The 25,223-nt window shown below is 42.1% G+C and overlaps 1 protein-coding gene across 4 annotated transcripts in view; it reads left to right on the top strand.

The window, feature by feature from the left end:
- The window catches only part of ammecr1l (AMMECR1 like), a 61,480-nt gene that overhangs the window by 1,825 nt on the left and 34,432 nt on the right, over window positions 1–25,223 (top strand). The window contains exons 2-3 of one of the 4 annotated variants that reach the window (XM_033031588.1): window positions 1,835–1,886; window positions 13,826–13,859. The gene's annotated coding sequence lies outside the window, so the exon portion shown is untranslated. Of the gene's footprint in view, window positions 1–1,834; window positions 1,887–13,825; window positions 13,948–25,223 lie in introns of all 4 variants that reach the window. The other 3 variants (XM_033031587.1, XM_033031589.1, XM_033031586.1) reach the window with 3 other exon arrangements.

Raw genomic sequence — 25,223 nt, 5'->3', positions numbered from 1 at the left:
CCCGCTCCCTAGGCACCCCCCCCCCCCCCCCCCATCCATCCACCCCATCCATCCACCCCCCCATCTCTCTTTCTCCTGAACACAGGTCTTCCCCCTCCCCCACCACTGACATTCGTCCTCAAGCCACCCCCACACGTCTTTTCTCTCCCCCCCCCCCCCCCTTCCCATCCCCTTGGCACAAGTCTTCCCCACCTTGCCATGCATGGCACGTGACACTTTCCCCCCCCCCATCCATTTGCAGCACTCTTTTCTCCCCTTGCCCCCTGTGCTCCGGTACATCACTCCCCTCTCCCCACCCCTGGCTCCCCTCTCACTGACCTGCACCAACCACGGCAGGAGCCAGCTCCCAGCCCTGTATTCCTCCCAACATTAACACACCCTCACAAAACATACAATGTCTTCCCAAGGTCCCAACATTCAGAATTCTTAGACTTTATGCTTAGACTTATGGATTCAATATATGATATTATCCCTGCTCTATAGGTGGTATTCTAATGCAATGCATAAACTGGTGTTTCTACAGAAGACTGTCCAATTAAGTAAAACAAAACATCAAGGTTGAACAATACAAATAGTTTAATTGCTGTACCTCAGTTCTGAAGAAAGGGCTTCGACCTGAAACATTGACTGTTTTTCATTCCATGGACTCTGCTTGGCTTGCTGGGTGTTTCCAGCATGTTCTACTTTTGTTTCAGGCTTACAGCATCTGCAGATTTTTAAAAAATGTTTCACATTACTTTTGCATAAAGTCAAGATTATGTATTTTGTGCTGCTGAAAACTTGCTTTTCAAAATTGAATTCCCAGCCTCAGATTTTTGGTACTAAACTTGCATTGGAGAGATTTGGACCAACTAGGTTCCCAACCTTTTTCATCCCGTTTACCCCAGGCAACTTTAATAGCACATAACAATGTTATTTCACTTATTTATGAACAACTAATGATGAACAGATACCAGAACCATCCAGGGTCAGTCAATGAGAAAAAATATGTACAAATCCAAAATCAACAAATTTACCCCCTGGGGGTAAATTTACCCCAGGTTGGGAACCCTTGAAGTACAGAGTTCAAAATGTTTTCCCGAATTCTCTTCCTCCGCCCCCAATTCTGTAATGAAAGTAGAATTTACAGAGGAGAAGCGGGAAAGCGTGGACAACCTTTTCCCAGCAGCCAGGCAGGCCCCCCAGAATGCCAGTCACATTGATTTCCCAAATTGACAGAGCCCGAGTTGTTTCAACCATAACACAGGTGTTGAAATTGGCCAGTTATTAACAGTTAACATAGATCATAGAAAAGTACAGCACAGGATCAGACCCCCTCGGCCCACAATGTCTGTCGCACGTGATGCCAAGATAAACTAACCTCATCTGCCTTCACATGATCCATATCCCCCCGTTCTCTGCATATTCATGTGCCTATAAAAACCTCTTAAATGCAAATCATATCTGCCTGCGGCACCACCCCAGCAGCACATTCTGGGCAACCACACATCTCTTTTAAACTTCCCCTCTTACCACTTGAAGCTCTGCCCTCTGGTCTTTTACATTTTCACCCTGAGGAAGAAGGTTCTGACTGTCTACCCTATCTATGCACCTCATAATTTTATGTACCTCTACTTATCACTCATGCCATGAAATACAGGCAGAATTCTGGTAAACCTCTTCTACACCCTGTCCAAAGCTTCCACAGCCTTTAATAGAGCAACCAGAACTATACCAGCTGCACCATGATTATACGCAAAATACTCGTACACCTATACTCAATGTCCAGACCAATGAAGGCAAACATACCATATGTCTTCTTAACCTATCTATCTATTTGTGTTTTTGCTTTCAGCGAGCTATGGACTTGGACATCAAGATCCCTCAATACATTAATGCTGTTCAAGGTATTACTGCTATTAACAGTATACATTCCTCTAGCATTCAACCTCCAAAGTGCAACACCTTACACTTGCTTGGATTAAACTCCATCTGTCATTTCTCTGCCTATTTCTGTAGATTATCTAGATTCCTCTGTATACTTTGGTTATTGTCAATCTTCTTCACACCACAATTCCACAAATCTTGGTGCCATTTACAAACATATTAACCAATCCACATTTATATTAGTCATTTTATAATATATTATTTCACACACACACACACATACAATATATATACACACACACACATACATAAAATATATATATATTTTATATTGTAATATATTTTAATATTTATATATATTAAAATGACTGATATACACAACCATCTGTCTTCCATTAGTAAGTCAGTTCTGAATCCATATGACTGAATCCTGTGAATCTTAATCTTCTGGATCAGCCTGCCATGAGGGACTGTATCAAATGCCATACTAAAGTCCATTGAGACACTATCCATTGCCCTACCCTCATCAATCATCTTCGTCACCTCCTCAAAAAACTCAATCAAGTTGGTAAGATGTGATCTGCCATGAACAAAACAATGCTGACTGTCCCTAATTAGATAATTCTGTTTGAAATGTGAGTAACTCCTATCCTGAAGAATACTACCACTGATGTTTACCAACCTATAATTCTCTGGATCCTCTCTAATTCTTTTAAACAATTCTCTCTACTTTTAAACAAAGGAACAGCATTTGCTATTTTCCACTTCTCCAGGATCTCACCTGTGATTAAAGAAGATGCAAAGATCTTCCCTGAGGCTCCTGCAATCTCTTGATAACCTAGGATAGATCTCATCAGATCCTAGAGATTTATCCACCTTAATACTCTTAAAGAGTCCCAACACCAATTCCTTCACTTCAAACAGCCCTTGTGTTCTCCACACTGATCTCGCTGTCCTCCTTGGTATATACAGATTCAAATTACTTGTTTAGTACCTCGCCTAGATCCCCTGACTCCAAGCATATATTCCCTCCTTCAGGCTTGAGTTGTCCTATCATTTCCCTGGTTACCCTCTTGTTTTCAATGTAGGCATTAAAAAACATCCGACTCGCCAGAGCCATTTCATGGCCTCTTTTGGCCCTTCTACTTGCCCCCTTGTGTTCTTTCCTGCTTGCTTTATATTCATCTAAGTGCCTGTCTGATTTCATATTTTTAAACCTTGCATATACTTTTTTTGGACTAAATTTACAACCTCTTTACTCATCCAAGGTTCCCTTAGTTTGCCATCGTATCCCTGATCCTTACTGGAACACGCCAGTCCTGAACTTTGATCAACTGGCCTTTAAATGACTCCCACATGTCAGATGTGGACTTGCCTAATAACAACCACTCTCAATTTACCAACTGCTCCCCAACTCTTTCCTAATAATGCTGTAATCTGCTCAACATTCTTTGACTCTAACAATCTCCTACTTCTTCCTTGTAATTTTCTTGTTTTTAATGTATGCATGAAAAGCCTTGTGTTTTTATTTAATCTGATTCAGCAATGATATTTGATTCCTCCTGTGGCCCATTCTAATTGTTCCTCAGAACTTACATTCTTTCTTGCATGTTGTATTTCCCCCAAAAGTCCTGTCTGATTTCATCTTTCTAAACCTTGCATAGGCTTCCATTTCCTCTTGACTAAATTTACAACCTCTTTGGTCATCCAAGGTTCCCTGACTTTGCCTTCCTTATTCCTCCTCCTCACTGCAATCAACTGGCCTTTAAATTACTTCCATGTATTGGATAGCCATTGAGTCATAATGTGGAAACAGGCCCTTCGGCCCAACTTACCCACACCGGCCAACATGTCCCAGCTGCACTAGTCCTACCTGCCCACATTTGTATCCCTCCAAACCTATCCTATCCATGTACCTGTCTGTTTCTTAAATGTTGGGATAGTCCCTGCCTCAACTATCAACTCTGGCAGCGAGTTCCATACACCCACCACCATTTGTGTGAAAAGGTTACCCCTCAGATTCCTATTAAATCTTTTCCCCTTCACCTTAAACCTATGTTGTCTGGATCTCGATTCACCTAATCTGGGCACGAGACTGTGCCCTATCTATTCCTCTCATGATTTTATACATCTCTATAGGATCACCCCTCATCCTCCTGCGCTCCAAGGTATGCAGTCCCAGCCTACTCAACCTTTCCCTACAGCTCAGACCCTCTAGTCTTGGCAACATCCTTGTAAATCTTCTCTGTACCCTTTCCAGCTTGACAACATCTTTCCAAAAGCATGGTGCCCGGAACTGAACACAATACTCTAAATGCGGCCTCGCCAACATCTTGTACAATTGCAACATGACTTCCCAACTTCTATACTCAATACTCTGACTGATGAAGGCCAATGTGCCAAAAGCCTTTTTGACCTACCTGGGACGCCACCTTCAAGGAACCAAGCACCTGCACTCCTAGATCTCTCTGCTCTACAACACTCCACAGAGCTTCACTGTGTAGGTCCTGCCCATGTTCGACTTCCCAAAATGCAATACCTCACATTTCTGTGTATTAAATTCCATCAACCATTCCTAAGCCCACCTGGTCAATCGGTCAAGATCCTGCTGCAATTTTTCACAACCATCTTCACTACAGGTGCACAACCTTTTATCCGAAAGCCTTGGGACCAGACACTTCTCGGATTTCGGAATTTTTCGGATTTCCGAATGGAAGATTTTTAGTGTAGATTAGGTAGGTAGCGCGGGCGGCTTGAAAAGTCTGGAGCGGCTGCCTCCTCCCCGGAGACCGGGGAATCATTGTAAATCATTGCTTAAATGTTAGTCAGTTAGTTTGGAGGGATTTTATGTGGTGGGGGGGGGGTGAAGGGGGAAATTTTAATTCTTAGTCCCCTACCTGGTCGGAGAGGCGGGGAGCGGGGAGCGGGCAATGCCTTACCGGGTCAATGCACGCGGCCGGACGCCCGCAGCCCCAGCTCCGCGATGTTGGGAGTCGGCGGCGTCACAGCGCTGGGATACCAGCGGGGAGCGGGCATTGCCTTACCGGGTCGCCGTGCGGTAAGCTCCGGAGCGATGTGGCCGCCGACACACAACATCGCGGAGCTGGGGCTGCGGGCGTCCGGCCGCGGGCCACGCTGGATTTGGAGCGCCGCGCAGCCAGGGGTAGAGTTGCCGGGGTCGGAGCTACAACCGGCGCCGCCCGCAGCCCCAGCTCCGCGATGTTGGGAGTCGGCGGCCACAGCGCTCCGGAGCTTACTGCACGGCGACCCGGTAATGCATTGCCCGCTCATCGCCTCTCCAACCAGGTAGGGGACTAAGAATTAAAGTTTCCCCCTCCCCCCCCCTTTCACATAAAAGCCCTCCAAACTAACTGACTAACATTTAAGCAATGATTTACAGATGTTTAATCGTCTCCCCGGTCTCCGGGGAGGAGGCAGCCGCTACAGTAGTACAGACCTGGGTTGACCGTGGGTCGTTTCGGGTCAGGTTTGGCGCCAAACGCGAGCTTTGGTGTGCAGACGACATCCTGGAAAAAATGTCCGGTTTTCGGAGCTTTTCGGTTTCCGGAACTCCGGATAAAAGGTTGTGCACCTGTATCTGCAAAACCCTCCACTTTTGTATCATGGATGTTCTTTGTTTCGATGGAATAACATGATTTACAGGCTAGTGTTTATTCTTTATGCAACTGCTATCCATCTCCCAAGGTTATCATTACTGTTTCCCCTTCTCCTTAAAAATATTCATCCCTTGTGTTGCAGTTCCACCACTGTGGAAGTTACCACTGAATTCCTATTGGATTTATTAGTGTTTATCTTATCCATGCTCTTTGGTTCTGAATGCCCCCATAAGTGAAAATATCACCCTCATTCTCTATTTAGTTATATCCTTTCATAATTTCTAGATATTTTATTCATCTTGCTCTAAGCTTGTTTTCTAGTAACTAAGGCCTATTCAATCTTTCCTGATAGGTTCTAGAAACATAGAAAAATAGGTCTGTCATCAGCCTGGATATTTTGAAAAGCAAAAAACAACTGCAGATGCTGGAGATTTGACATTTAAATAAAAAGCAGAAAATGTTTGAAATACACATTGGTGGCAACAGAAATCCACTTAATATTTCAGATTTTGGTCTCCTTTGCTTGCCATGAAGGGAGTTCAGCAAAGATTCATGATACTTGCTCATGAGATGACAGGTTTGCTGTAGGAGTAGAAAATGAGCAGAGTAGGCTTGTGTTCTCCTGAGTTTGACAGAATGCCAAATATTCTCATGCACATTGGCCTTCATCAGGTATTGCATCGTCTGTGGAATTCTCTGCCTCGGAGGGCGGTGGAGGCTGGTTCTCTGAATTGTTTCAAGAGAGCTAGACAGAGCTCTTAAAGATAGAGGAGTCAAGGGATATGGGGAGAAGGCAGGAACGAGGTACTGATTGTGGATGATCAGCCATGATCACATTGAATGGCGGTGCTGGCTCGAGGGGCCGAAGGGCCTACTCCTGCATCAATTGTCTATTGTCAATCTTAGTGCTTGACGGGGTGGGTTTAAATTGATATTTTTCCCTAGCTGAGGAGTTTGGAACGAGGTGCCACAGAACTAAGGGAAGGCATTTTATGACTAAGAGAAGGCATTTCACCAAGGTTTAAAATTCTCTGTCCTGGAGGGTTCCTACTTTGTTAATTGTTAATGGATGTATCCATTTCTGGATATCAAGGGATTCCTGGGGTTTGAGGGTGTTGTAGCCAAATGCCACGGGGGTAAGAGATCAGCCATGATCTTGAAAGGTGGTAGAGCAGGTTCAACGGCCTCATCCTGATTCTTATGTTCCCTTGAATGAGGATAGTCAAGGGGAATGGGCGGTGGGGGTTGGATGGAGTGAAAGAACCTCTGCGGAACTGAAATGCTAGAAATCTCAGGTGAAAAAAATCTGAAAGTTACCAATTCTGGTTGCACCAGGCTCCTTTACATCAGAGGTCAGAGCTGGCCAGTTCTGATGCAAGGTCACCCAGCTATGATATTATCTCACTTTTCATCACTCATCCATCTGAGTATTTCCACCAATTTTCGAGCTCAGATTTCTAGCAAGCTGCTGTGTTTTACATCTTGTCAACATTGTCCTTTTTTCTCATTCTCTCCATCTACATCTCAGGTTGGATGATGGATGGATTGTTGACTTCAGGGCACTTCATAATCAGCTCAGTTAGACCAATAGACAGGACAAACTGCTGAATATGTAGCTAATCTGCATACATCATTTAGTTAATTGTTCTGTGGCCTGTCAGGCTTTAATGGGCAGTGAATAGGTTCAGAAATGACAAATAACGAGTAAATGAATGAATGCATGGAGCCATATCAGGTGGATGAAATTGGAGAACAAAATGGAATGCTTTGTTCAGACGGTTGGGAATAGATTAAATAGAGAATGCAATCAATCAGAGATCATGGGATGCCCTTATTCACAGTCTTTCGCTGCCTCTTTCCAAGAATAAGGAGAAATCTATGCAGGTGTTAGTAAGTGTGGAGAGATGCCTGAATAATAAAAGATCAGAGGTTCTGGTTAATGTTTGACAAATGGAATCTATGATGATGATGCTCAGAAGTAGCAATGCAAATCACATTCTGGGATGCATTGAGAGCTGATCACTGAGCAGAGAATGTGAGTTTATGAACCATTGGTGTAATTACACTTAGAATATTTCATACTGCTTTGATCACCACAGGACAAAGAAAATTGCAATGATTGAAAGGATATAGAAGAAAGAAACCAAACGAGGAATTGGATCATGAGGGGTGTTATGTAAACTGAATACCTTTTCCACTGAAAGATGTATGAATGCTGTATTTCAGATTCTAATGGGTGAGGTGATATTGACTCTGTTCAAAACTGTGTGGCCAGAAGACAGGTAATGGGAGTACATTTAAAGCAAATCTGCAAATCTGCATTTCAGTGAACAAATGATGAATATCTTGATCGCAGTCCCTGGAGATCAAGGGAAAGCAGTGAGTGTAGTGGTGGATTTTCATATCTTTCAGGTATATTAGCACCCTAGCCGCTATTTGGATGAGAATGGTTGAAGGGGGTGTCTTCTAAACGCATGCAAGCTCACTCACAGAGACCTTCAGAGCTTCTCCTCAGATATAGCTTTTGATGAATAAATGCTTTATTGTTGATAGAAAACAGTAAGATACATCCAAATTTCTTCCGACTCGTTACTACAATCTTCTTCGAACTCCAGCTTATTACTTTAGACATTAGAAAACTCCTCGTGTCTCCGTAACATTGGCAAGATCCGCATAATCCCGCATGATCTCCTTTAGATCTCCCGTGGACCCCGCATGGCCCGCATGGTAGAAGGGTCAACCTTTCCCATCGGCTCTCCAAACTAATCTAAAAATTAAACTTCTGCGCAAGCATCTAAGCTCCAAAGACGCCCCAAAACACGTCATAAATCCCACCCACAATATACAATACAATACAATACAATTCAATTTATTTGTCATTTGGACCCCTTGAGGTCCAGACGAAATGTCGTTTCTGCAGCCATACATTACAAAACAAAAAAGACCCGAGACACAACACAGTTTACACAAACATCCATCACATCGCTGTGATGGAAGGCAAAAAAAAAACTTGTCTCTCCACTGCACTCTCCCCCCCGATGTCAGAGTCAGAGTCAAAGTCAAAGCCCCCGGCTGGCGATGGCGATTGTCCCGCGGCCATTAAAGCCACGCCGGGTGATGCAAGGTCGCGCACCGGGTCTAGTTGTTAGAGCCCCCGGCGCGCGCTCGCAAAGTCCCGCGGCCATTCCAAGCCGCGCGGGGCGGTGCTGTAAGGCCCCGCTCCAGGTGCTCTTCAACCCCGCAACTCGGGCGGGAGAAGTCGCCGTTGCGGAAGCCCCGAAAAGCGGTCTCCCAGCAGGGACCCGCGGGCTCCCGGTGCCGCAGTCCGCCAAACCCGCAGTTGCAGCCTCCGAATCTCCGGGGGTTGGGTCGCAGCAGTGCTCCACCACCGCTCCACCTGCTCCGGACTCGGCCAGCCCCGTGACGGTGAGTAGTCTGCAGCTCCGCAGCTGGAATCCCAGGTCGTTCCTGCTGGGGCCGCTCCACGTTGCAGCCCCAACGACAACGGAGACCCGACAAAGAAAAGGTCGGGTCTCCCGTGCAGGGAAAGATTTTAAAGTTACCCCCCCCCCCCCACCCCCACACACACATACCCCAACAAAAAATAAAAATAAAAACTACATAAAAACAAGACAAAAATTAATAAAAACGGGCAGTCTAAAATTTAAAGGCACATGCCATCCTCAATGACATGCAAAACAGGCCAAATGGCCACTACAGTGAGAATTGATTCATTCAAATGCAAGTGAGATTGGTTCTCAGAAAATAATCAGGATATATATAATAATTGCTTGTGGTAAGTCTAGCACGCTTTGGTTAGTGCAAATGATGATGTAGAAGTAAAATGTTTGCAAGGAGCCTGGCTGAGGGGAAAAATGGCCTTCCTCGTCCATTTACCTTTTTGATTGAATTGATTAATAGATACTGCATGGAAACCAGCCCTTTGGCCCACCAAGTCCACAATGACCATCCAACCAATCCCAGTCTACTAACACTCTCCTCCGCCTAGCAGAGCTAGTCCTTACCCTTAATAACTTTTTGTTTGACTCCTCCCATTTCCTCAAATACAAGGCGTAGCTATGGGCACGAGCATGGGCCCTAGCTATGCCTGCCTCTTTGTAGGGGACTTCGAACGATCCTTGTTCGAGGCGTACTGTGGCCCTATCCTAGAACTCTACCTCCGCTACATCGCCGACTGCACCCACACAAAACTCGCTGACTTCATCCATTTCACCACTAACTTCCATTCGGCACTCAAATACACCTGGACCATTTCCGACATTTCCCTACCATTTCTTGACCTCACTATCTCCATCACAGGTGATAGACTACTGACCGACATCCACTATAAAACCACTCCCATGGCTATCTGGACTACACTTCTTCCCACCCTGCTTCCTGTAAGGACTCCATCCCCTGCTTCCAATTCCTCCGTCTATGCCGCATCTGCACCCAGGATGAGGTGTTCCACACCAGGGCATCGGAGATGTCCTCATTCTTCAGGGAACGGGGGTTCCCCACTTCTACTATAGATAAGGCTCTCACCAGGGTCTCTTCTATAACTCTGCTCTCACTCCCCATCCCCCCACTCGTAACAAGGGCAGAGTCCCCCCTGTCCTCACCTTCCACCCTACCAGCCATCACGTACAACAAATAATCCCCCGACATTTTTGCCACCTCCAGCGTGATCCCACCACTTGCCATATCTTCACATCTCCTCCTCTGTCTGCTTTCCGCAGAGACTGCTCCCTCCGTAACTCCCTGGTCAATTCGTCCCTTCCCACCCGAACCACCCTCTCTCCGGGCACTTCCCCTTGCAACCGCAAGAAATGCCTCCCCCCTTGACTCCATTCAAGGACCCAAGCAGTCTTTCCAGGCGCGGCAGAGGTTCACCTGCACCTCCTCCAACCTCATCTATTGCATCCGCTGCTCTAGATGTCAGCTGCTCTACATCGGTGAGACCAAGCGTAGGCTTGGCGATCGCTTCGCTGAACGCCTCCGCTGGGTTCGCAATAACCAACCTGATCTCCCAGAGGCTCAGCCCTTCAACTCCCCCTCCCATTCTGAATCCGACCTTTCTGTCCTGTGCCTCCTCCATAGCCAGAGTGAGGACCACCATAAATTGGAGGAGCAGCAGCTCATATTTCGCTTGGGCAGTCTTGTACCCCAGTGGTATGAACATTGACTTCTTTAATTTCAGATAGTCCTTACTTTCTCCTCCCCTTCTCAGCTCTCCCTCAACCCACAGGCTCCACCTCTTCCTTTCTTCTTCCCCCCCCCCCTCCCCCTCACATCAGTCTGAAGAAGGGTTTAGAGCCGAAATGTTGCCTATTTCCTTCGCTCCGTGGATGCTGCCTCACCCGCTGAGTTTCTCCAGCATTTTTGTCTACCTTCGATTTTCCAGGATCTGCAGTTCCTTCTTAAACATGACCATCGATCACCTGTTCACACTAGTTCTATGTTATCCCACTTTCACATCCTCTCCCTGTACACTCTGGGCCATTTACAGTGGCCAATAAACCCCTATAAGTCCACACATCTTTGGAAAGTGGGAGGAAACTGGTGCACCCAGAGGAAATCTATGCGGTCACAGAGAGAACGTGCAAACGACACAGAAACCACCTGAGGTAATGATTGAACCAGAATCTCTGGTGCTGTGATGCAGCAGCTCTACTGCTGTAGCACTGTGCCACTCTGACCTTAGGAGGAACAGGTGATTTCAGTTTCACCATTCCAAAGGAATTTGGGGATGTATTTGTTGCTTCTGGATCTCTTGTGGCCGATTTGAAAAAGTGTGAGATTAGTCAACCAGTTTTTTGCCATTTCATCTTATCAGTGCTAGAATGGCAGAATTGAATTTGAATGGTCTTGGTCTTTCATTTGCTGCCATTTTCTATGTTCCAGTGTGGAACTTGTTAATTCTTGGTACTAGTTCCTCCAATGCTATCGGCATAAAGAAATGCAGAAGCCTGAAGATCTGGAGGACTTTCATTGAATGCATTATTAGAGAATTACTCCTTTCCTTTGGAATAGATGTGGCAAATTGCAGTCTGAGCAGTTGTTCTTTTGAGATGGAGAACTTAAATTACTGTGTACCTACCATTTGGTGCTTAGGAATTTATCAAATCACGGAACAATGTTCATGCTCATACTTTCACTGTACAATATGCACCTTCCAATATTCCTTTCGCATAATGAAATCATTAAAAAAATACGATTACTGAATAGGTAAACAAGACATAGAAAATTCTGATTTTCCACTGAATGAAGTCTCCTGTTAACCCTACATTTTAAATGCTCAATGGACCAATGCAAATGTTTGGGGAGTGCAACAATCATATAGCCATGTTGTGTGACAAATTTCTGTGCTGCTGACTTGTGCTTTCCCGTCACCTTTGAAGCGGTTCTTTGAGGACGATCTGAAATTATTAATAACTTATAAAGCTAGCACTTAACGTGATGGTCAGTGGCAGAGTTTAAAAGCAATATGTTTTAAATAGATAAAGGATTTGCTAGATTTTCTCTAAGTACCCCATTTCCTCCTCTTGGATCATAAAATTCCAGCAGCTAAAATCCTAGCCAGAGTATTTTAGAAGAGAAATGCTGAAGTATTTTCTACACAGACACACAAGGAGATGCACACATCTTTGTGGCAACTGTAAAACTGGATATTTTAAATCTGGCAGTCGATGATAGAATCTGGGACTCCACTGCTCCAAATGGATTGTCTTACCACTGAGATGTGGCTTTGTTGCACTCCTTTTGGAAGTTGTTCAGTATCATCTCGCCACCTTGGTGTTTTCCTATTGCTTGCACAGTGTTGCCATCTCTGTATTTTGTTGGACTTTATCCTACTTCGTGTGACCCGCGTGTCCTTTCTGCTTCCTGAAAAATCCCATCATCTGTGCCATCTAGTAATCTAGATGGAGGCACTAAGGGCTTGTTTAGAAATTAATTTAGATGTCAAGCATGTAGTAGTCATGATGGATGCCATTTGCTTCACCAGGGCACATTTAATTGAAGTGTTCAGTCAGGGAAAATGTCAATTTGTCTTGAAACAAATGCAATTTGAGAAAGGGAACAAACATTCCTTTTTTTAATAACTGGTTTTCTATAGATCTTTCTGACAAGATATTGCAACCGTCTGGCCTATCACTGACAGCAAACTCATCTATCCTACTGTCTGAAGAAGAGTCTTGACCAGAAACGTCACCCATTCTTTCTCTCCAGAGATGCGGCCTGTCCCACTGAGTTACTCCAGCATTTTGTGTATTGGAAACTCTGAAGGGCCTGTCCCACTTACGTGTCCTTGGCACGCAAATTACGCGACCTCGTGGTCGCGTTGAGACGAGACGGTCGAGCGAAGGTCGGGCGCGATTTCATGCGTACGCACAGCTGTCTGGAGTGCGTGACGTTATTTGAAGATGGACACAAAGCTGGAGTAACTCAGCAGGACCGGCAGCATCTCTGGAGAGAAGCAATGGGTGACGTTTCATGTCGGTAAAGAAGGGTCTTGACCTGAAACGTCACCCATTACTTCTCTCCAGAGATGCTGCCGGTCCCGCTGAGTTACTCCTGCATTTTGTGTCTATCTTCAATTTTCTTGGCCCCGCTCTGGGAGTAGAAGTGGGGGGCAATGGCCGTGAGCCCCAGGCCGAGTTCGGCGATCGTTTGCCTGCTTCTGCTGCTGTTGAAGGTGAGTTGTTGCGTCGCACCAGGGTCTTGGGCCTGTCCCACTTTGGCCGTCAGTTCCGCGACAGGCCGCTGGCGCGCGAAGATTTTGTTCACTGCAAGAATTCCGGAGCCCCGCGTGATGTCGGGGCTGGCCCCGCACAACTCCATACCCCTCCACGCTTCTAAGTGGGACCGGCCCCGCGCAGCCATACGGTGCCCGTACGCCTCAAGCGACCACGAGGTCGCGTAATTTGCGAGCCAAGGACGCGTAAGTGGGACAGGCCCTTGAAGGCGATAACATTCATGTTGTGGTTCACCTAATGTCTCTGATTGTTTCTGCTACTTCTATTATCGGTGATGTTTTTACACAAACAGTTCTTGACCCTAATGTTATGCAACTTGCAATGTGTTCTTCAGTCACTATTTGGTGGGGCAAAAGTTTTAAACTAGTTATAGTACTGTGTGTTTTCTATATGGGTAGGCAAAGTATGAAACTTGCTCCTGCCCTCTTTTACACAGAACAGTGACTGCTGGTAGCATTGGAAATTGTTGCTTACGATTCTATGCAGATCTAGTAAATATTGTACCTGGATTTCAGTATGGGAATATTTCAAAAGCAGTGTTATCTTATTCTTTATTAATGTACAATTTCTGTCCTTGTGTTTCAGGCTTCACAAGTTTGGAAAGTCTGATCCTGGCCAGGTATGGAAGTGAAGCTGAGTAAATTATTTCTGGAATTTCAATAGCTGAATTACCTGTGCAAATTACTTGGTTCCAAAACTTCCATAAAGGTACGCATCATCAACGCAGAGATGACTACTGTGTGGTTTACCAAAGTTATGTACATTTATTCTGTTTATTCTTGTTCTTTCTCTCTCTGGTAACTTGCCAACAGACCATTGTTCATTTGAACCCAAGTATTAAGTGGCAGCAACTAATGTGACCATGGGCCAAAGAGCCTTATCCTGCCCTCGAATGACCTCTGCACACACAACGTTTCTAGTACGAACTGCTTTTGGTATTTGTGTATTTCTGGCCTAATTTCCCCACCCATCACATTTGGAGACAAAGCAGCCATTTGCAGCATTACAATTGTTTACTCAGCAGAGATTGGGATTTAAATCTGGGTCCGGCTTTTTGTTTAGTTCACAATGCAGGGCTGTTAAGCAGCAGCTTTCAACACTTTGTACTGGAAACAGTGACTGAACAGAAATTCCCCTTTTATCAACCAGATGAACGCAGTAACATAATGCTAGAAAGTATGTTAAAGGTGATGTTAAATGGAGGTCGAGATTATTCAGGCAGGTATAATGGGTTCAAGGGCACGATTTGAAGAGTTTGAAGTGTGAGAGGAATGGATGGCATTCCTCCCTTCGCTAATATTAACGAGAGTAAATGGTAACCCGTCTCATTTCCTACTTTGAGGATCTTTTGTGTTAACGATCTGCTGTATTTTCATACAGAACAGTACTAACTGCACTGAAAATGAGTTTGTTAAATGGTTGCGGAAATGTTTACAAGTTAATGCATTTGAATAGAAACATTTCAGAGCTGGATTGAACTATCCCCCGATTGTGTTGCAGGTAAATATGTTTTATAACACCCAGCATGTTCCAGTTTTGATTGCTCAAACTAGGGTTAGATAGTTAAATCACCCAAGACAGTGGCGGATGGACCACAGTGTAGAGGATAAAGGCCATTATTGAGATACAAATGTCAGTGTTGGGCTCAGATTTGAAACTACTCAGCCGAGGTACACACTGGCACGATGTGCAGAGGGCTGATATCTGTCCAATATTTAAAATTGATCTCTGGAGAACTGCCACAGGGAATATTAGCTGCTTCTCCACTTTGCACCCCTTCAGCTCTCATCTAAAAGTTCCTATCGTAACAGCTGAAACCCTTCCTGATTCTCATCACCTGATGTTATGTGTTGATCCAGTACTTCCACACATATGTGCCTGTATTAGGCTCTTCGGTATTTCCTGTGAATTTCACTTTAAATCTTACAGCCCTTAAAGTTGCTGCTGACTGCTCCTGTCTATGCAACCTTATCAGAAGTACAGCCTGACCATCTGGCAATACGTTGGCAGTTTAGCTGTTTTTGAGCAATTTCCTACAATAAAACACACTTGACTTGACTCTTGACACAGTTTTGACTGCCAAACAAAATTACAAGATTAAGCAAGAACATTTATGTGAACAACCTAAGCAACAAAGAAGATTTCCTCTTTATGGTATCAGCTTCTGCCTATTCTTCCTGAAAACAATTGAAAGTCTATCATCTTTGATAACCATATTCAATATTAGTGATAAAAGTTTAATGTGTGCAAATGAAAGGTTTCTAGGAGTTGCCAGCTCTCATGGATTGTCCGAACAGATGCCTCCTGCATCATTGGGTAGTAATTATCGATTTCTGTAAGAGCACATTTCTGTAACCTGAACAGCTGTAACACAAGGGTCACATGTAGTCACTTTGTAGGAGCAGTCTAAAAAACCTCATTAGAGTCTTATGAAATTAATTGTAAGGTGCTATTCCTCTATTTGCTTGACTTCTTTTGTGTTTTGTGTGCTGAAGATGATGGCCTATTGTGTGACTGAGGATCCTTCCCCATCTTCTGTCAGACAATGTAGGGGATCCCACACCTTTAGATCAACCACAATAATTTACATTGCCTACAGCACAGAATCCTTATTTTCAGTCCAACTAGCTTATGCATGTAAATATGTGTTCTGCATTCCTCCCCCCTGGATTTAACCTTTGTTCGACTGCCGATTTACATACCACTTAACAATATGATAACCAAGCCTATGAACTTACCACTTGATAGGACAGTTGTGCTTCAGTTGTAGACATCTTTACCTGTGAGTCAGGACTTTGGGGTTTAAGTCCTATTCCAGCGATGAACACGAGTCAAAGCTGATGCTCCGTGTAACAATGAGCAATTGCTGCAGTATTGGAGTTAATGCCCTTTGGGTGAGTGTTGAATGATCAGACCCGCACATAGAGGTTATAAATCATGGTCTTTATTGCAGTACAACCGGAGGGAACATGACATGCTTTGGTAGTAGGGGAGCTATTACCAATGTCCTGACCATTGTTTAACTCTCAATCAATATCGCAAAGGTTTATCTTGTCATTTACATTGCTTTATGTGCAGGGAAGCTTCTCTCAAATGGCTGCTTTGGTCCGACGTTGCAACTGCATTTTGATAGAACCTTATTGAATATAGGGAACAATAATAAATGCAAGCTTTCCCTTTTTGTGATCTGAGATCAATTTTCGATTAGATTTATTAATGACTAACATATTCAAGCTCTCTTTCTTGCCACCTTGCCAGCATTTTTTCTAATTCTATCTTATTAGAACATTCACAGTTTAAAATCTTTTGAGGTCATTCTCTTAGGTTTTGTCTTTCCTGTTTGATCTTTCCTGAAGTGTAACCACCACCAAGATGTTAAATCGCCCTGACAGTTTTGCCCTTTCTTTATGTTTCCCGATTTGTTTGCTTTTTCATATTTTAATTTGTGCTGCTACTTGAATCTATAACCTGATATTCCTTTATTCTTTAAAATCCGATGAAAATGTAGCTCAAACTTTCACTGCCTTATCGCATGATATTTGCCGTAATGGTACGATAGCCAGTCTATGATCATATTAGCAGTTATGGCTCAGTTGGTGGTACTCGTAACTTCAAATCCAACTCCAGAAAATCACGCTTATAAGTCTAGGCTGCTGCTCCCATACATAGGGCGGCACGGTGGCATGGCGGTAGAGTTGCTGCCTTCCAGCGTCAGAGACCCTGGTTCGATCCTGGCTTCGGGTGCTTGCCTGTACGGAGTTTGTGTGTTCTTACGGTGACTTGCATGTGTTTTCACCAAGATCTTCAGTTTCCTCCCACATTTCAAAGGTGTACAGGTTTGTAAGTTAATTGGCTTGGTATAAAATGTAAAATTGTCCCTAGTGTTAATTGGCTTGGTATAAAATGTAAAAATTGTCCCTAGAAATGTCCCTAGGATAGTGTTAGTGGGCGGGGATCGCTGGTCGGTGCGGATTTGATGGGCCGAAGGGCCTGTCTCCGCACTATCTCTAAACTAAATTAAATTTCTAAGTGCTTGCTGCAGAAATGATTGCATTCACTTCTACTTTTTAAGTAAAACATTATCCCCTTACCAGTACTGACATTGAATTACATTTGGCCATTTATTTTAGGGCATTTAAAATCTCAGGTCTGTGTCAGCCCAAGTTTCACTTATGCGGTTTGTTCATGCTGTCTTCATGGATGGCTTGAAATGCACTTGAAAATGATGAAAATGTGTTTTTGATCCACTGCCATCCTGCACAGCTGTGTCTGAAAGCTACCTCTGCAGTTGATGGCTTTGTTCCTTTTTGACATAAGTGAAGAAGCTGAAGAGGATTTGCAATAGCCCGTATTTGGTGAAGTGTCCGGTTGTAGGTAGGAAATGTACACTTGTGACTTGCGACTGTTCTGCTATAAATTATAAACTTAATTTACAATTACAAATTAATCTATTACTTAGCAGCATACAACATTTAAATTAAGATCATCCATTGTGCATTTACATTAAAATTCTAGGTTTCCTCTTGGGCTGCAAGAAGTCCTGTTGAACCTTTGTAAATCTCAGTAAAGCTTCAGAGTAGCATTCAGTATTAGGCTCACATTGCAGGTGGAATGTTCTGGTTTAAGAGAGAATGCAGCTATGGTTGCCATCTTTCGCTCGGGTATTTTATGGGAAGTTCCAGGGATAGTAGATAAATCTTCCAGGAATTATGTCTGAAATCTGGGGAATGTATTTAATTTTTGCTCCGGTCCTGTGCTGAATGCCATGTGCCTCTTGTTCTTGTAAGTTGCAGAATAAGGTCCGTCTTGGTTTCTTCTTGGTTTCTTGGTCCTCCAAAATATTCCAAATGGAATTTAAACTGGAGGTGGAATAGTTGGCAAAGATACTCACCTAAACTTCTCAAGGGTGATATTTTAACAGTTGCGCATTGTGGCCCTGCAAAATTGTCATATGGTCAGTTCCCACATCTTCAAACCCATGGGTACTTTCAATCACAGGAGTTAACCCAGTATGCATCTATACTGTTGTGAGGAAACTGTGTTTGGACATGCACGTCATTGCTGTGACCTTGGTAATAACGCAGCTTTTTTGACTATGGGATACTGTTAAAATGATAATTGAAGAGGCCAGTACTATGACATTTTCAGAATCTGAATTTAGCAGCTTTTTGTATGCAGATCTTTAACCATTCTTAAAACAATGGGTGTTTGTGGCTTATTGGAGTTTTTGGGGGAAATTGATCTGCTGTTCTTTTGTGAGGCTTAATTGTGATTCTATTATTATGGATGACTCTTTCCAACTTAGTAAGCCTTTGAGATATACAGTGCCCTCCATAATATTTGGGACAAAGACCCATCATTTATTTATTTGCCTCTGTACTCCACAATTTGAGATTTGTAATAGAAAAAATCACATGTGGTTAAAATGCACATTGTCAGATTTTAATAAAGGCCATTTTCATACATTTTGGTTTCACCATGTAGAAATTACAGCAGTGTTTATACATAGTCCTCCATTTCAGGGCACCATAATGTTTGGGACACAGCAATGTTGTGTAAATGAAAGTAGTCATGTTTGGTATTTTGTGGCATATCATTTGCATGTAATGACTGCTTGAAGTCTGCGATTCATAGACATCACCAGTTGCTGGGTGTCTTTTCTGGTGATGCTCTGCCAGACCTGCATTGCAACCATCTTTAGCTTATGCTTGTTTTGGGGGCTAGTCCCTGTCAGTTTTCTCTTCATCATATAAAAGGCATGCTCAATTGGGTTCAGATATATAACATTGGGAATAACATTCAGTCTGCTTCTGCCTTAGTTTTTTTTTGTGTATTAATTTTGTTGGTAACTGCCCTGACACCGTATTGGATTTTCCCTTTTTCCACGTTTTATGATATGTTCTTTAAACCATTGTCACGTCTTTCATTTCTCCTGATTGCCCAGTCCAATTGCACTTCCATATATTTTTGGACGGAGCCTATAATTGCATTACTTGACTTCAACAGGAAAAAAGTGAGTACTGCAATCTAGTACATAGGCTGTCTTCATCCTTTTTCTCAATCAGTCTAATCACCAATTTAAAAATATGTAATCGTACACATGTATAAAATTCTGAGCCTGCAATTTGCTCATTTGTTATTAAATACAAAGCTAGTATTTGCATCCAGGTTATGAGTTAGCTCAAAGCCAGCGTCACCCCTATGATACTTTGCCTATAATTACCCAGGTAGCTCCCAAAGCCTTGGCATCTTACATTAAGATTTGCAACAAGCTCTTGTCATATATTTCATTGTAATTCTATGGTAAACCTATAATTGCCACAATTATATTACAGTGCAATGCCTGTAATTATATGCATTACAATCAAGTAAAGCATTTGTATTAACCTCATATAATCAACACAAAATAGTTAATTATCCAATTTCCAGTATTGTACTTGTAACCAAACCTCTAAATAATCTAATTGAAAGTTTTTGATTGTTTTGATTATTATCCAGCTGTCATCAATTGTTTGCATTAAAATGAAACTTAAAGATGTCTTGGGTGGATTACACAAAAGTATAATCCACCCAAGACAGTATTTACATCTGTGTTAGACACTCAACGCTGGAGTAACTCAGCGAGACAAGTAGCATCTCTGGAGAGATCGAATGGGTGACGTTTCGGGTCGAGACCCTTCTTCAGACTGTTACCCAGTTGCATCACTGTTTTTATGGAATTAGGTATTAAGTATGCATTTGCCCTTGTTTCTTTCTGGCGAAATAACATCATTTGATACAAAATCACTTTATTATCGCCCGTCTATTTTTGAAAAGTATTCTTTATATATTCCAATACACGATCTCTAAAGACCTGCCTTAATATGATAATTCAAAATGTCAAATTCTATCTGGTAATGATTCAGTGAAGAATCATGGATTATTTTCAAAGTCAAAGTCAAAGTAGTCTTTATTGTCATTCAGACCTTGCGGTCTGAACAAAATTTTGTTGCTAGTATTTATAGTGTTTATAATATAATCCACACATTGTACCTCCCTATAATCCAGTTCAGAAATTATAATTATTCAATTATAATCCAACACAAATGCTATAATTGTAAATCAATATCTCAATAAAAAGCTTGTAGTTAAGTCTCAAAAATCCAATGTAAAAACTAGTTAGCCCCATCATATTCTCCTGCATATAATCTCATTTAAAACCTGTAGTATGTTTGTTATGTAACCTGTTAGGAAGGCTATAATTATCTTAGACTAACTGTATAAAATTAGTAATTACACCTATTATGTTCCAACACTGTGCTTAACAATGCTTTGAGTGAGTGTGGAACGTGTAACCTTAACAGCAATCCAGTTTGTCTATTCATATTATCCCTATTCTATTAATGCACTGCATTAAAATGGCATGACGATAACTCTATGATCCATTACAAAACGTGAATGACCAACCTGTCATTAAGCACATTTTAATCCAGCTCAGAGATTGCATTATTTAGAATCCAGAACACCCATGCTAGGTTATAGATATTCCACTATAATCCAGTGCAAAACTGAATAATTGAACTGTAATATCTCATCACAAACATCACAAAAAAATGAGATTTAGGACTAGGAGTAGGCCATTTACCCTCAAACCTGTTTTGACATTGTGAGATTATTGATAATCTGAAATCATTGAGAGGTACCTCGAGGAGCAGCCCATCAAGTCTGCTCCGACCGGCAATTAATCCTACATTAATCTGAATTTTTATTCTGCCCACATTCTCATTCTGCCAAACCCCCCCAAGGTTCTGCCACTTACCTACAATTTACAACAGACGGCTAACCCTCCAACCTTCCGTGGAGAATGTGCAAACTCCCCAGTGATTCAGTGAAATTGCTTCAAAGCTGAAGAGTGTGTAGGTCCTGTGATTTCTTTTTTTCCGTCTTAAGAAAACAGTTAAATCTTGAATCTCCTCTGATCCGCCTCCTTTGCAAATTTCTGCAAACTGGAGTATGGACCAAGCCTATGTCCAGAATTCCAGTTCTGGTCTTGCCTAAGCCCTGATAAATTCCAAGAAGACTTCTTGTACTTGTAACTTTTGTAATACAGGCCAGACATTTTATTTTCTCACATAATTGCTGCATTGCTAATATTTGCATATATCCAGATCTGTCTGCACATAAATACCCATAATCTTTAAATAATATCTCAAAATCTTTTTCCAATCTTGCCACTAGGTTTTCTACTTTGTTTCATCATTGACCAGAATACATTACAATCTATTGGAGAGTCTGTAAGGGCGCTGCAATGGTTATCCAGTTTTAATCCAGAGAAAGAAACTTTCTCCATGAAAATTCAGAGATCTGTCATCCCACCTTTGTAATATCTTGTTTGAAAAGAAAACCACATAATAACCATATAATTCATCAGAAATTCTACAGTTACATGAGTATTACTCATGCAATGTCTACAGTCACACTTCAGTATAATTTAATGCAGAGACTGTGATTGTATCCGAGTAGAATCCAGAAATACTGCAGTAATTACCCCCCATTATAATCCATTTAAAATTCAGCAATTATCCCATTATAAGCGGCCAAACCTTACATGTACTGCTAATGTAGGGCACAGCTCATAGTGATGAAATTGAAGGCATTTAGCTATTATGCTGAGAAATATTTCATTAAAATGAAAAAGGAAAGCAACCAAAGTTAATCCAATGCTCTTTTCGATTTTCACAAATGCCTTGGACGTGAATATTAGATGCACAGTTATGATGATTATGAACCTGGAAAAGTAGCTGGCATGAGCATAATTATGCACTTCAACAGTGAAATGGACTAAGTCATAGCAAATGTTCAAAGAAGTTAAGGTATGCATCTTCGAAATGCAGTACATGATAAATTAAATTTTTTGAAATATTTCACTTGTTTTTTCTCAAATGGAAGGAAACCATTGGAGCCTGTCTCGGATCAATCCAATATCCCATTTATTCCCCTGTAATCGAGTCTTTCTCATTAACTCCCCCAACCACAATTCTGCTACTACCCATCAGCCCCAGAGGCTGTTTACAATGGAAGGTTTGCCCACTGTGCCTTTAGAATAAGGAATGAAATTTGAGCACCCGGAGGAAATCCGCATGGTAAAGGGAAGATGTGTTCATTGTGCACGGACAGAGTTGGAGATTATCAAACCCGTGGCTGGAGATACAGGACCCTTAATATAATAAGGCAAGTAGAAAAGGAGGTTCAAGGAAGCATGTGTGAATAAATGGGACTAGTATAGATAAATACAATGAGCGACATGGACTCTTTCTGTGCTGTGTGACTTACTTCAGTTTATAACCATAGCAGTAGACAAAGATCAGAAATTCCACGATCAGAAATTTGGCCTCGAGTGGAGAAATGTGAACTATTCTTTATGCTTTACCAGGGACTAGTGAGGAGAGACATGAATGCTAGGAATGTTAGTTAGAAAAGATTGAGAGAAGCTGTACAGATTTTCTGGACGTCAAGTGGTTTTGATAGAGAAAACTATTCCATCTGGAAAGTGGATCAATAACCAGACATTGTAGATTTAAAATTATTGGCAAAAAATTGGGGATGATGTTTTCACTAGTTATTGGGGAACACCCTGCCTGAGAGGTGATGGAGGCTGATTCCATAAATAACTTTTAATTTGGAATTGCAATTACATGAGTTTGAACATTTTACAGGGTCATACACAAGAGGAAATAGGTTGTGTGACCAAGTGCGAGCTCTTTCAAAGAAAGAATACAGACGCTAAGGACCAAGTTTATTTTAAAAAGGGAGAAAATAGATGATGAAAGTAAGCTAGCAAAGAAATAAGAAAATTAAGAGTACAAAACGATCGAATATGGTGAATGGTAGTTCTTTAGCAGGTAACACTCTGCATTTATAATGAGGAAGCAACTGACTTTGAACACATCTTGTATTTGTTGCACTGAAAAACATTCCAAAAATAATAGAAAATAGAGAGGGGTGGGGATTGGAGGAACTTTAAATACTCTCTCTGTGACAAAGGCATCTGGAAAATTAATATGACTGTAAGCTGACAAGATCCCTAGACTAGATTGTCCGTGTCCTGGGGCTCGTGTGAAGCGAATGTATCAGTTGTGAGTTTAAAACATTTCCTATATAGTAGAATGGTTCCAGTTGATTGGAAATCTGCACACAAAAAAACATTTATTGAAAAAAATAAAGAAAACAAAAGGGACTGGCAAAATGCCAGAATCCATGATTAAGGAAATGGTATAAGGACACTTAGAAAATCATAATACCATGATGACTGTATTAGGAAAGGTAAATCATGCTTGACAAAGATAGAACAGCACAACATATGGACAGGCTCTTAGTGCTGAACATGATGCCAAGTTAAGCTCCTCTGCCTGTATCCCTTCATTCCCTACATATGTATGTGCCTATCTAAAAGCCTCTTAAACACCACTATTGTATCTGCTTCCACCACTACCTACCATTCTATGTGTAAAAATAAATATCCTCCGCACATCTCCTTTAAACTTTCCCCCTTTGACCATAAGACTATATGCCCTCTCGTCTTTGACATCTCCATCCTGGGGGAAAAAGGTTCTGACTGTCTGCCCTGTCCATGCCTCTCATTATTTTATATCCTTCTGTCGGGTCTCGCCTCGAGTTCTAACTCTCCAGAGAAAACAATCCATGTTTGTCCAACCTCTTTTGGCGAATGCACTCTAATCCAGGCAGCATCCTCGTAAAAGAAATTCTGCACCCTTTCCAATGCCTTCACATCCTTCCTGTAATGGGATAACCAGAACTGCGCACACATGTATCAGGTTTTTGTGGATGTGAAACACCAACAGTTGGATTTCCAAAAGGTATTTAATAGAAAGCACACAAAACTTGTCTGTTCAAGGTAAGAGCCCATGATTGTGGGAGTGATATACTGGCATGAACAGAGAACTGGATATTAATGAGTCATGATAAATGGGTCATTTTTGGGTTAGTGAATTGTAGCCTCAGGGATCATTGTAGCAAGCTCAACTATTAATGATCAAAGCACCAAGTGCATAATGATCTAATTTATTGATGATATGAATTTGTTTGGAATGCATGTTGAAAGGAAGACCAAGTCTGGAAATATAGAGGTTCAGAGAATGACAAAAATTTTGCATGAGTATAAAAGGAATATAAAGTTTATTTGCTTTGGAAATAATGTAAAAGAGCTGAATATTGTTTATATGGAGAGAACCTGCTGCTGAAAAAAATATTCTTGCACAGGAAGTTTCATTCCGTTACAAGTAATCGTAAAGGCAAATGGAACATTGACTTTTCATGCAAAGAGGATGGACTAGAAGACTATGGAAGTCTTTCTACATTTGTACAGAGTACCAGTGGGAATGGACTTGAAGTACTGTGCGCCGTTCTGGCTGCCTTATTTATATCGAACACATGCTAGAAAGTAGAATAAAGGAACGGGACAGGCAGCGTCTCTGGAGAGAAGGAATGGGTGATGTTTCGGGTTGAGACCCTTCTAGACCTGAAACTTCACCCATCCCTTCTCCAGAGATGCTGCCAGTCCCGGTGAGTTACTCCAGCATTTTGTGTCTACTTTCAATTAAACCAGCATCTGCCGTTCTTTCCTACATAAGTAGAATAAAGGGATTGATTCATGAAAGATTTGGCCTATACACATTGCAGTTAAAGAATGAGATTACCTTACTGGGTAAATTGTAGGAGTATGACAAAGTAGGAACTGTTAGGATGGGGCAACTTAGAAACAGAGGGTATACTTTCACAATAATGTCGTTGCCTATGTAAACAGATGAGGAAGAATTTATTTGCTTATGGTGTCATGAAACAGATAATTGTCTAGCCCAACCTTGACTATGTTCAATTTTTTTGTACTGTTGGATAGTTGAACGTAATGGGGAAGTAGCAGGAAATTGGAGTTGAGGTATCAGGTATCATTTTATTGAACGAAAGAGGATTTCCCTCTTTTATC

Source organism: Amblyraja radiata, chromosome 13 (assembly GCF_010909765.2).
Source record: "Amblyraja radiata isolate CabotCenter1 chromosome 13, sAmbRad1.1.pri, whole genome shotgun sequence".
Taxonomy (NCBI): domain Eukaryota; kingdom Metazoa; phylum Chordata; class Chondrichthyes; order Rajiformes; family Rajidae; genus Amblyraja; species Amblyraja radiata.
The sequence above is the reverse complement of the archived record's forward strand: the minus strand, read 5'-3'. Positions and strand labels throughout refer to the sequence as shown.